General features: G+C 37.8%; 1 non-coding gene across 1 annotated transcript; it reads left to right on the forward strand.

The window, feature by feature from the left end:
- The first annotated feature begins 3125 nt into the window (after window positions 1-3125).
- TRNAP-CGG (transfer RNA proline (anticodon CGG)) lies at window positions 3126-3197 on the forward strand. The gene has a single exon. It is a non-coding gene; the product is annotated as a tRNA-Pro (tRNA).
- Window positions 3198-14260: the final 11063 nt, after the last annotated feature.

A 14260-nucleotide genomic window follows, 5' to 3' on the forward strand; every position in this document is an offset into this window, starting at 1 on the left:
AAAACGGGCATCGTGATTATTATTCATCAAATCCAAAATCGTGTGCCCGTCTTATTCAAACGACATAATTTAAAATTGTGTTAAAAGGTAATTAAACAATGTTTTTTCTTTCGTTTGTTTCATGGCCCAACAACAACTTTCCGTATTACAATAGATCACGATCGGTCCCTGTCGATGTATCTAAGCACCCGAATGTTATCAATCTTAATCGCCGGCGGGTTTGCGGGCCCACTATTTTGCATATTAGATGAAAACTACAATAGTTGGAACGATAATTGATTGTATACATTGGCCGACTAAGCTAGCCTAGTCCGTTCTTGTTATATTTTACCAAAAAGAAGTAACGTTTCCTTAATGGGCGAACGAGACCGCGGTAAACACTGATACTTTATACTGGTGGTAGGACCTCTTGAGAGCCCGCGCGGGTAGGTACCACCACCCTGCCTATTTCTGCCGTGAAGCAGTAATGCGTTTCGGTTTGAAGAGTGGGGCAGCCGTTGTTACTATACTGAGATCTTAGAACTTATATCTCAAGGTGGGTGGCGCATTTACGTTGTAGATAAGTAAGTGTTTTTAAGGGACCATACAACTTGAATAATGCCCCTTTAAAACATATATCTTCAAACATGAACGCATCGTTTCTTCACAGTTTAACGGCCGTCTGGTGTAGTGGTAAGTGACATGGTCACTACACAAGGGGGTCGCGGGTTCGAATCCCGCCAAGGGAAGATATTTGTATGATAAATATAAATGTCTTTTCCAGGGTTATGGATGTCTATTAAATATATGTGTGTGTATAATAAAAATCTTACATTTATTTCCGTTATCTGGTACCTGTAACACAAGTTCTTTACGAACTTATCACGGGACCAGTTAACGTGACGTGATTGTTTAAAAAACAAAAACAAAAAATGCTAACACAATTCAGTCAGTACATGTATGTACTGACTGAATTCATTTGGCATTTGGCAAAAATGCAGTAGAAATAGACCATCATCGTGGCATCTATTCGTGCGAGCTTACAAAGCGTCCTATCATAATTACATAGCGATGCTATGTTTAATGGCCGGTCACCGTCCTCGTGGAACCCGTCGCTTGCGACGAAGGGCTCGACGAGCGAACTAACCTATAGACACAGCCCACTGAGTTTCTCGCCGGATCTTCTCAGTGGGTCGCGTTTCCGATTCGGTGGTAGATTCTGCGAATCATTGCTCTTGCTAGGGTCAGTGTTAGCAACTCTCCGGTTGAGCCCCGCGAGCTCACCTACAAACGTTAGGGCGAAGCTGAAATAGCCTCTCAAGGCTATCAGCAAAGGTAGAAAAAAAAATGTTTAATGGAGTCCTTAAATTTTTTGAAGTATTATTTTAGTTATGGTCAATTAATGAGTATATACTGCTAGTCAGATCAATTGACGCTTCGATGTGGTTTTTTTATTACTTAGCTGGTTGGACGAGCTCACGGCCCACCTGGTGTTGAGTGGCTACCGGAAACCATAGACATTTACAACGTAAATGCTGCCACCCACCTTGAGATATGAGTTCTAAGGTCTCACTTGTAACAGTAGAACGGCTGCACCACCCTTCAAAACGAAACGCATTACTGCTTCACGGTAGAAATAGGCAGGGTGGTGGTACCTACTCGTGCAGACTCAGAAGACGTCCTACCACCAGTAAACCTAGTGTGATTTTTAATTTTTTTATTCGCCTTTAATTCGCTGTCAATGTGATCTTTAATTATATGAAAAACACAGATTTCTGGAACCTACTCTAATACTATGTCTATGTCCTATCATGGACGTCTTAAGAGCCAGTTCAATTAGAATTTCGATCTAAAGGACCTTTATAGTTTGCGGCTTTGGTAACCACTTAAAACTGGGCGGGCCGTGAGCACGACTTTCCATCTTCGGCAAAAAACACTGTTTATTTCTTTAACATATATAGAGAATAAAAACTTTCTTTAATTATTCATTCCAATTTCAGACAGTTATTATTATAATGATTCCAAAGTTCAGTAAGACTTGGATTACGGTGATTTTAAGTGTTAATAATTATCCTTTACTTAAATACTAAAGGATCTTTGAATTTAACTAAAGTTAGTGTACGATTTTCTTAGTAATCCATTCTTAATTACTTAAAATATAATAATTTTTTTGTTTGTCAAAGTTTCTTTAGAGGACTTTCTAGAGAGTTTATAAATAATGAATCAAAGATAAATTTCTAACTTGAATGCTTTGAATTATACAAATTTTCGTTCACTGAGAGAAAATTATAATTTTAAAATCTGTAAAATGTGTATCATTTTATGTATTGATATGTATTTATCTGTTTTTACGAATCGCATGTCATTATACAGGTATGGATTGGATTTTGATCCTACACTGATATAAGCGGTTGTAGGTATGGTATAGGACCTCTGTTGAGTCCGCACGGGTAGGTACCACCACCCTGCCTATTTCTGCCATGAAGCAGTAATCCGTTTCGGTTTGAAGGGTAGGGCAGCCGCAGTAACTATATTTGAGACCTTAGAACTTATATCTCAAGATGGGTGGCGCATTTACGTTGTAGGTGTCTATGGGCTCCAGTAACCACTTAACACCAGGTGGGCTGTGAGCTCGTCCACTCATATAAACAATAAATAAAAAAAAAAACTCGAACACATTGAAAAAATTGAAAAGCATTTTTTTTTAAATCAAGCATACTTCTATTACTATTTACTTCAGGTGATATATACAGGTGAACATAGATATAATGGAACCCGAGGTGCGCCGCAGACTGTCGGCTCCCGCCGGAAGTTGTCGGAAGTCGGGAATTCGTTCCGATTTGAAAATAGCATAAATTGCCTCAACCTGCACGGATGGCATGAAAATTTAGTTATGCTGAGTAATTTATACAATAATAACTGTGCTTTTTTCTTAAATGACATAAATTACTTCTTGATTATTTCACTTGCACCTAAAGATTTAGATTTTGTACAACGTTTTTTCTTTTTTTGTGCCATATATAGAGCTTTGGAAAAAATAATAAATGAAACAAAAGCTCATTTTCGCCAGCACGACCCGATGAAGTTGCCGTAGCTTTGAGTATGAGACTTTGAATCTACTTCAGTGTTTTGACACGAGCTTACGTGGCTCGTTGGTCTAGAGGTATGATTCTCGCTTCGGGTGCGAGAGGTCCCGGGTTCAAATCCCGGACGAGCCCAATCTCTTTTTACAATTAAATTTTATTATAACATGCGTTTAATATTGTGATTTTTCTTCTACTATAAAGCTTATTGGGTTATTTAAGTGGTGAAATAGTTGATCGTTTATTGTTTTTTTTTTATTATTATTTTCTAATGCTTTCATGAATCGAGTCGAGTGCATGATTAAATACTTACCTCGCTTCTGTGGTAATCTACCCTGTTTATACATTTTAAGAAAATAATAATCTTTATAGTTTTTGTTAAATATATTGTCATAGCACCGCATGTTGTTACTGTAAATTATTTTCATGTACTGCACGATCTGAATTCATTGTAACTATTTTAATGTTCTCATTTAAGTGAATTTATGTGATTCTTTTGAGAATAAAGAATATCTTTAACCCGAATAATGGTTAATTTCATCATTTTGCTCACATCATACATCAGCAAACTATTGTTTATTTGAATTTTCCACGTTTCGAATACTTTAGTGGTGGTAGGACCTCTTATGTATTACTGGTGGTAGGACCTCTTGTGAGTCCGCACGGGTAGGTGCCACCACCCTGCCTGTTTCTGCCGTGAAGCAGTAATGCGTTTCGGTCTGAAGAGTAGGGCAGCCGTTGTAACTATACTGAGATCTTAGAACTTATATCTCAAGATGGGTGGCGCATTTACGTTGTAGATATCTATGGGCTTCAGTAACCACTTAAGACCAGGTGGACTGTGAGCTCGTCCAACCATCTCAAGCTCGATCACCCTATTTGCCCCTACGATGTCTGACGATAGTGTTAATAATTGTGGCTTCTCCGACATATTATTCAAAAATATTAAATTCTAGGAAAATACATCATTCTAGTCACGTTTTGGTAATGTTCGTATGCCAAATTTTAAACGTAATGCCGTAACTGGTGTTACGTCGTAGCCATGCTACGGAGCTACGACGTAGCTTCAAACGCCCGCTTCGGATCTCTACGTGCCTACGCCTCGCTGGCTTTTATCGAAATGTGCTTATTTCGGTTTTCATTAAGCTGATAATCCGCTTTAGTCTTTCATTCTATAGTATAAGTACGTGTCTAACGCGTATTCACGATATGGTTTTTTTTTTTATTTAATTCGATTTCAAAGCCTCAGGGTTTGTTACTTTTTAATTAATATAATAAATAAACAATAAATATTTACTAACAATCACACCACGTTAACTAGTCCCGTGATAAGTTCGTAAAGAACTTGTGTTACAGGTACCAGATAACGGAAATAAATGTAAGATCTTTATTAAACACATACATATATTTAAGATACATCCATAACCCTGGAAAAGACATTTATATTTATCATACAAATACCTTCCCTTGGCGGGATTCGAACCCGCGACCCCCTTGTGTAGTGACCATGTCACTTACCACTACACCAGACGGCCGTTGACTTGCACTTGTACGAAAAACCTATGTGTATATAAACTAAGCAATAATTCATTCGATTTAAAATAATATTCGTTACTACTATTTAATAAATCGGGTATGGCAGTCCTGTGAGATGCTCATTAAATCCTTTTTCGTAACACTGACAACGTGTATGTAAAATTTCCTTATGTTCGATTGATTAATTAAGACGTGATAGCATAACAAAAAAAAACATCACGCCGCCCACCATCGGAATAGAGTTCATCTATACTAAACTAAAACCTCTGCGTTCATCCACAGGGCGTTTCCAGAGATATTTTTTTGTTACATACTTAGTACTTAACGGTCACTAGCGGCTTGGTTCTGTTCCTGCTATTGTTGATGTCCATGGGCGAAGGTAACCACTCACTATCAGGTGGGTCGCTCATCTGCCTACAAGGGTAATAAAAACAAACTTGCTATTTTGATTTTAAACAGTATTTAATAAACATGTAACATAATTTTACTGGTGGTAGAACCTCTTGTGAGTCCGCGCGGGTAGGTACCACCATCTTGCCTATTTCTGCCGTGAAGCAGTAATGCGTTTCGGTTTGAAGGGTGGGGCAGCCGTTGTAACTATATTGAGATCTTAGAACTTATATCTCAAGGTGGGTGGCGCATTTACGTTGTAGATGTCTATGGACTCTAGTAACCACTTTACACCAGGTGGGCTGTGAGTTCGTCCACCAATATAAGCAATAAAAATAAAAATAAAACTTTTTTTTTTATTGCCTTTGTAGGCAGACGAGCATACGGCCCACCTGATGGTGAGTGGTTACCGTCGCCCATGGACTTCAGCAATGCCAGGGGCAGAGCCAAGCCGCTGCCTACTGCTAAAACTCCTTTATTTAAACTGCTAACGCCATAGGCGATTTGTATTTAGGCAACTTACTCATCTGCCAATGAAAGCTTACAACCTAGGATCACATTCAGTACTCTATGTCCTATTCAGTGCTCAACAAATAAATCCCATCATTGTTTTAAGTTATCTAAGCAACAGTACAAGCATTGAGATATTTATTTTAGCCCGAAAGCTCACACCGTAATGTAATTATGAATGAAGTAATAGTTTGATGTGTGATGTGAAAACTTTGTTTCTTGTTTGTTCGGGCGAAATGCTAATCGCGTGGAACTTTAAGCTTGACAAAGGTTTTGTTTGATTTTCAGGAGTTCTAATGTGGTTCATGATTAAAATAGTTATCATCATTCCTTCCTATTACCCGCTGCTGGGGTGTAGGGCTCGAATCAAATTTTTCCATTTACATCGGTCTTGGGCAGTCTGTTCTAGCTTCTTTCACGTCATGTCCAAGACCTCCTACTCCACCGAGCGACGCCAAGTTGTTCTGGGGCGGCCTCTCTTCCTCTTGCCAGACACTTTCCAGGTCAGTGCTCTCTTTGATATAGTTGATATAGTTAAAATAGTTATAGTTGAATTTTTACTTCAATTTGCTTTTATAAACACGTAGGCACACGACTAATGGCTTCGATTCAAATAGAACAAATAAAATGGAGGCTACCGTTTTTGTGTTTCAAAGCGTAAAACGGAAGTTGGACTGGCTGCTCTTTCAATAACAAATTACATTATATTATGCTATCTTGAAGTCGGCCATGTCAATTTGGTATGCATTGTGAACATCAAAGCTGCTATTATAAACTTCGCCTGTGTTGTTCTTGTTATAATAAGTACTATATTTGAAAACAGCACGAGCTTTAAGGAAATGTCTCAGAAACAATATCATAACACATTACGAGTAAACAGTAAAAGGATTTTGTTTGCGTCCTATTTGTCTAGGAAAATCAGTGCTATATAACAAAAATATAGCCTTGCTTTTTATTTTTAACTCCTTAAATTGGTGGAAAAGCTCATGACCCTCTTGGTATTAAGTGTTTACCGAAGCCCATAGACATCTACAATGTAAATGCTACCACCCACCTTGAGATATGAGTTCTAATGTCTCAGTTTTTAAAGCACAACGGCTGCCCCACCTTTCAAACCGAAGCGCATTACTGCTTCGCGGCAGAAATAGGCGGAGTGGTCGTACCTACCCGTGCGGACTCATCAAACATCCTACCACCAATAAATGGTTTCGTAGAGTTAGAGAAACGTCACATTCATTCCAAAGAGTATTTACCGAAAAGTATAATTATTGTTCTCATAATAATGGAACTAGATGATGATCGAGCTTTCCTCGGTTTTTTTTTTTTATAACGCCATCTTGTTGTCTTTAATGCGGTTAGTTGCCTTCAATTAAGAAACATAGTATTATTATTCGCCAATAGATGTTGGGAAGACTAGATTATTGAAAACACGAATAAAACAACATTTGCTGAAAATAAATCGTAGCTAGATCGATTTATCGCCCCCGAAATCCCCTGTATACTAAATTTTATGAAAATTGTTGGAGCCCTTTCCGAAATTCAGATTATATATGTCGTGGTTAACTACTTTTAGTAATATTAAGACGTTGTTTTGACTATTATTTTAAATGATGAAATGTTATTTTGATAAATATCACAAAATGTAGGGTAGACTCCGTAACGCCACAGTATAAAATGGCGGTACGTGGACAGAGTCGTGGCATTCTGTGTCAGACAGTCATTCGGTCCGTCCGTCTCAGTCAGTGAGTCTCTGGCAGTCAGTCAGTCAGTCAGTCTGTCGATAAGTGGAACGAAACTGTCGGTTTACCCTGTCATTGTGAAAGTTGTGTGCGTTGAGTTTCAATAATTATTATTCAAAAGGTTTTATTGACTTTTTATAAACTGAGTTCAATCGAATACGAGTGATGACGGAAATTACCGCTTAGCCATCCCCGCCGCGCCGACATATATATTATGCAAGAATTGCTTGTTTAAAGATATAAGATAAATATGATTAGCATATCCAATTGGTGTGATAGACGGACCTAATCCAATTATATTCTACATTAACTAGTACGAATGTATCGATGGCGATACGTTATACGCTAACCGCAAACATAGGGTACAATAATAATGTAGCCAACTTCACGTACCTAAATACTAGTCAGTATTAAGCTATAGATTAATATAATTAAGTTGTTATATACAGTTGTTTGTTTATACGAATGACAAAACCGTGTGTATTTGAATTTATCTTTCATACAATGAATAGTTAATGCACTTTTGATTGGTGCTTAGAAGTGCAGACATGTTTATTTTAAGTAAAATGACTTTGTGTACCAAATCAAAACAATTTATCAGTATTCATTTCTGTATTGTAATGTATTATTATAAAATTATTATATTTCCAAAAATACTTCTTGCTAATTCATTTTAACAATGAAAGTGAATTTTGAATCGGTGGTAAATTTTATTTTAAAACGTCTGAGAAGTACGATTTAAAATAATTTTCACAAATAAATTTTCACTAGTGGTAGGACCTCCTGGGAGACCGCACGGGTAGGTACTACCACCCCGCCTATTTCCGCCGTGAAGCTGTAATGCGTTTCGGTTCGAAGGGTGGGGTAGCCGTGGTAACTATACTGAGACCTTAGAACTTATATATCAAATCAAATCAAATCAAAATCAAATGAACTTATATCTCAAGGTGGGTGGCGCATTTACGTCGTAGATGTCTATGGGCTCCAGTAACCACTTAACACCAGGTGGGCTTTGAGCTCGTCCACCCATCTAAGCAATAAAAAATAAAAATAAAAAAGAATACCGAAAATATCGCTGTCCATGGACACATTCGCTGTCACCTAGCTACCGTCTGCCAAATAGAACATTTACGAAATCATTTAATTGGAAAAATCCTTAAATTTATGTTTCGTGGCCCATTAAACGGCCATCTGTCCCTAAGCGTAGCCGGCGGCTTAGTTTAATGGAATTTTGATCAGTTAAAAATATATTTCACGAACAATCCCGAAACGATAATAATCGGAAAGCCTAATTTATAGGAACGTTCAGGATTTAAATTCGTAAAATGATTATTTTTTTGCTTGTGTTAGTCACATTACATCGCCCTACGCGATGAGGCTTATGAAGTGCTACGGTAAGGTAGTCTGTAAGTGGTCTTGTCGGCGTCCATGGGCGACAACTTCAACTTACTTCAAGTCAAATAAATGGCTTGTTGCAAACGGTTACCCGATCAAAAAATATTGTACTTTGTAGAATTTTTTTTTATTGCCCTTGTAAGCATACGGCCCACCTGATGGTGAGTGGTTACCGTCGCCCATGGACTTCAGCAATGCCAGGGGCAGAGCCAAGCCGCTGCCTACCGCTTAATACTCTCCACAAACCTCGTTTGAAGAAGGACATGTCATAGCGCTCAGGAAACACCGTGGAGGGAAGCTCATTTAATTAAACTATTTTATTACGCTTTTATTAGCTTCATACGTATGTTAGTATGTAACGGAATCTTTGAATATGATTTTGACACCCTTCAAAACGTCGGATTAACTCGAAATTTGGCATACTTATTAAGGACCGATGACAATTCAATATTTGCTTTTAAGGATATTATCAAAATAACCTTTCCACTCATATCTGTTCATAAAATATTTATTACTATTGATATCATGCACCCCACGCTTTTTTTTACAATAAAATCATTTTTTCTTACACTATTTTTTATTCATATATTTATTATAATAAAATTTATTTTCTATTTTTTAGTTGGATTTTCTATAAAAGCGTATTTTAATAGTTTTTTTAAACTATTATTTATTTACAGTTACATCTCGCTTTTTTTTAAAACGCCGTTACATTATCCGTCATCCATGGCTACGAAAATTGTAAAGTATCTAAAGTCAGCGTGTCCTAAAAAACAAAACGCCCGGCGAATTCGTATCGAGCGACTGTGCCGCTGTCAGGCCGTTTCAAATTTCTATTGAAATACGCACTTAATCCATGCTCGCAAATGTTCCTGGTTTTCACAATGAACGAATAATATCTACACTAAAATTATAAAGAGGAAAGATTTGTTTGTTTGTTTGTATTGAATAGGCTCTGAAACTAATGAACCGATTTGAAAAATTCTTTCACTATTTGGAAGCTACACTACTCCCGAGTGACATTGGATATAATTGAAAAAAAATAGGAATCCTTACTAAAACTCCAATAATGTAACCCAAGGTGTAAAAAAATTACCTAAAATATTCTTTACATCACGTGCCCTGCGAAAACTATTGATGATAGAGTAAAATAATGTACTACGACTTTGTAGAACACATTATTATTAACAAAAAGTGTCGCGACACCATATGTCTAACTATTATAGTTATGCCACAATAAGTGTTCTTTTATTTAAAAAAATAAAACAACGTCAAATATCGTTGAAATTTTTGTTAAAGTCCCGAGCGAGCCGGAGCGGGCGGCTAGTCGTTTAATAAAAAACAAATCCGAAAGAAAAAAATGCGTAATTGCGAGCTATCTCGGTTAGGTACCACCACTTTGTCTATTGATGAACTGCTCTATAGAACTTACACTTAGAACTCATGTCTCAAGACGGCATCTACGTTTTTAATGTTTATGGGTTCCAATAGCCACTTAACACCAGATGGACCGTAAGCTCATTCAACCATCTAAGGCAGGTACCAATATTTCTAATGAAATACGTCCTTAAAAAATGTTCACGATTGACTTCCAGGCTGAAGGAATAACATCGTGTAATAAAAATCAAACCCGCAAAATTATAATTTGCGTAATTACTTGTGGTAGGACGTCTTGTGAGTCTGCACGGATAGGCACCACAACCCTGCCTGTTTCTGTCGTGAAGCAGTAATGCGTTTCGGTTTGAAAGGCGGGGTAGCCGTTGTACTGTTAAAAGTGAGACCTTAGAACTCATGGCTCGAGGTAGGTGGTGGCATTTACGTTGTAGATGTCTATGTGTTTTTGTCTAAAACACATCTTCCACGCTATAGTCATATTAAAGTTATATTGCACCATTTCCTCCATTAAACTCTCACTCCTCGCCAAACTAGAGTCAGCTGTTAATCCTTAAGGCGCGACTTGAGACCACCTCCTCATTTCTCTTAACTCTACTAATGACACTAGACGAGAAAGTAAATTCGGATTTAATTTACACCGATTTCTATTTAAAAGCCTTTAAATTTTTAATTGTATATTAGATTACTTTTCAATAATTGGTTTAGAAACTAAGATATCATGAACTTTGATTGTATGGCGGCTAAGAATAGCATCATCTCTCACATCTTTATGAAGGTGCCGTAAAAGTCGAAAAATGGGTTCAATATAGTATGGTCAGCAGAATATTCTGAAAATTATAACAATATAGTATCAAATGTAATTTTTTTTCGGAATAAAACTGCTGTACTGGAATAGAGAAAATCGTGACCTGGGATATCTCACCTTCCAGTTAATGCAAGTGCTCACAGGCCACAGCAGCTTTGGCCATAGCAAACGATCGCTGACTCTTTTGTCTGAGAAGAGCATCATCGTATCTTCGTCACTTATTGGTGCCGACCGACGTTTCAATGGTCGGAAGCGATGAGGCACGCAAGGTTAGACATCTGTCGATTCACTAAAAAGAGGCTATGGAGAGACCTCTCTTTTCGCAACGATACGACACCAATATGAATGCTGACGCCCCAACCCCAGCCTCTGTAGGAAGCAGTCCTTTGTGATACAGTAAGACGTCCCACCCGAAAGGATGATTCTAGTCCAATGTACCTCGGAACTCCAAAGCAAAATCGTTTGGCTGACCGCGACGGCTGAGGTAGAGCTACCCACGATTCTGTCGGAGATGTATCCTTAGCGAAACCGTACGTCTGGTTTCAGTATTCAACTAAGGAGGAGTTAAGCACTCCATTCCAACAATTAAAATTGTCATAATATTTATATGAAATGGTAGCCATTGCTTTTCAGTAAGGAGTCTAATATCATCTATCTAAACTTATATATATAAAAATGAATTGCTGTTCGTTAGTCTCGCTAAAACTCGAGAACGGCTGGACCGATTTGGCTAATTTTGTTCTTGAATTATTTGTGGAAGTCCAGAGAAGGCTTAAAAGATAGATGAATATGAAAATGCTCGGAATTAAATAAAAATAACAATTTTGTTTTCCCTTTGATGTGTCTCCCGCCGGCCGAACCTTTTGTTTGTTTTAAGTTTATTTTATACAAAGTTTAGGTCTTTTATTTATCGATTGAGGCACTACGAAGCCTGTCGGGTCAGTTAGTTTCAAATAAAATATATTCTCAATTGAATATATTTTAAAACGTAGTTATAATTCTAGGACTACGGTGTAACATGCCCCTGTTGCCACAGTACTCGGTCGACAACTTAAATCGAGTTCAGGATCTCGGCGGCGACGCTCAAAAGGCGCTTTAAAACACCTCCTGTGATGAAAATGTTTCCACTTTCTCATTACGCTTGCATTATACTGAAATGTTCTGGAAATTATCATAATTATTGTTTTACCTTGTAATTAGTGTTTGGTGAAGAATTTCAGATGTCTATGATGAACTATCTAATTATTATTTTTAGAGTACTTTGAAAAAGTAGAGTACTTTTACTGGTGGTAGGACCTCTTGTGAGTCCGCGCGGGTAGGTACCACTGCTCCGCCTATTTCTGCCGTGAAGCAGTAATGCGTTTCGGTTTGAAGGGTGGGGCAGCCGTTGTGACTATACTGAGACCTTAGAACTATATCTCAAGGTGTGTGGCGCATTTACGTTGTATATGTCTATGGGCTCCAGTAACCACTTTACACCAGGTGGGCTGTGAGCTCGTCCACACATCTAAGCAATAAAAAAAAAACTTTGAAATTGTAACTATACTTGAGACCTTAGAACTTATATCTCAAGGTGGGTGGCGCATTAACGTTGTAGATGTCTATGGGCTCCAGTAACCACTTAAAACCAGGTGGGCTGTGAGCTCGTCCACCCATTTAAGCAATAAAAAAATTTAACTTTTTTCAATTAGTATGTACATTTCAGCCGTGACATTTCCATTGAAACTTCGGCATCATAAATATCTTAAACATGTTGGCGGACTCAAACGATCGTTATTTAAATTCGGTAATAACTATACTTCGAATTTTATTCAAAGAAGCTACGATATATTGAATGATGCAACTTGGACAACTGTGAAATACATGAACCGTAATTAAGAAATAACCTTTAATTGTAATAGTCAGAAAGGAACAATAAGATTTTGTGAAGATAGCTCACAGTGATCTGATTCCGTAGCCACGGTGGTGGAACTGTAAAAGAACACCGTAAATTTCACCTCAAAAAGATACATTCGACCCCAAATCGTTAAGTCTCAAAGCGACGAAAACTAAAAGTAGCGTGCACTTTTTCCCACGGGGGATATTTGTCTTCTGCGCTGACACAAAACTTCCATATAAAAGATAGTGAGCTCAAAGAAAAAGGGTTCAATGTGTTTTACAAAATTTACTTTCATGCTCGTAGATTTAGACAAAACCATTATTTGTTTTATAGTTTGGCGGGGTATATCGTAGGCCACATAAATGTACTGTTACGCGCTGGGGTTCGGGATAAATAAAATTCCACCAAAGTACAACTCAAAAAATTGTATTCAACATTAGAACATTAAAATACCACAACAAACCCTTTAAAACTCTCAATTCGCTTCCTCCGCTTCGCTTGAGGTGATCCGTTCGCTGTTTCGCTTCGAGTAGTTTCGATTACTGACTGACTGCGTGTCATCTCTGCAACGCTTTTATAGCCGATACCACATCCCTAAAATTATCGAGAATATTCCACACATCTCTAGTATTGTGTTTCCGCTATGTGACAATAGATGGCGTTGTACTTCTCGAGCGTTCTAGGTGATACTAGAGCTTTCGATATTCGTTCGACTATTCGGCGATAGATGACGTTACTCTTGCCGGCGTGGCAGTACCATTATCCAACCAAATTTTACTGCTAAGTAATCATAGCTGTTTGAAGAGATGAGTAGATAGGACTTTAATTACTTTACTAATGGTAGGACGTCTTGTGAGTCCGCACGGGTAGACACCACCTCCCTGCCTGTTTCTGCCGTGAAGCAGTAATGCGTGTCGGTTTGAAAGGCGGGGCAACCGTTGTAACTATACTGAGACCTTAGAACTCATGTCTCAAGACTTAGAACCTTAGACCTTAGAACTCATGTCTCTCTCATATAGAATTCAGGGATTAGGATATTAAAAGCATTTTAATTTCGTGACAGAGCGGCAAAATACGATATATACGCCTTACATTTTATACACAAACAGTTGCTTTAAGGATAATTCGTTACCTTTTAATTCCCTTAACACATTTAACCGTCTATATTTGAGATGTTTATTACCCGTTTTCAATTAATTAATAATGATTCAAAGTAATTAAATAATTAAATAATTACGAAAAAAAAAAAAATTATTTTGTTCTACTGTAAAATTTAATTAACGGGACAAGTCCACTTTTGTTCCCCAGCTCCTCAATTAATTATATTTTTCTTTTTTTTTCTACCTTTGCTGATAGCCTTGAGAGGCAATTTCAGCTTCGCCCTAACAAGTAGGTGAGCTCACGGGGCTCAAACCGGAGTGTTGCTAACATTGGCCCTAGCAGGAGCAGTGCTTCGCAGAATCTACCACCGGATCGGAAACGCGATACACTCAGAAGATCCGGCGAGAAACTCAGTGGGCTATGTCTATGGGCTAAATTATCAATGAAT

Source organism: Bombyx mori, chromosome 16, assembly GCF_030269925.1.
Source record: "Bombyx mori chromosome 16, ASM3026992v2".
Taxonomy (NCBI): Eukaryota; Metazoa; Arthropoda; class Insecta; order Lepidoptera; family Bombycidae; genus Bombyx; species Bombyx mori.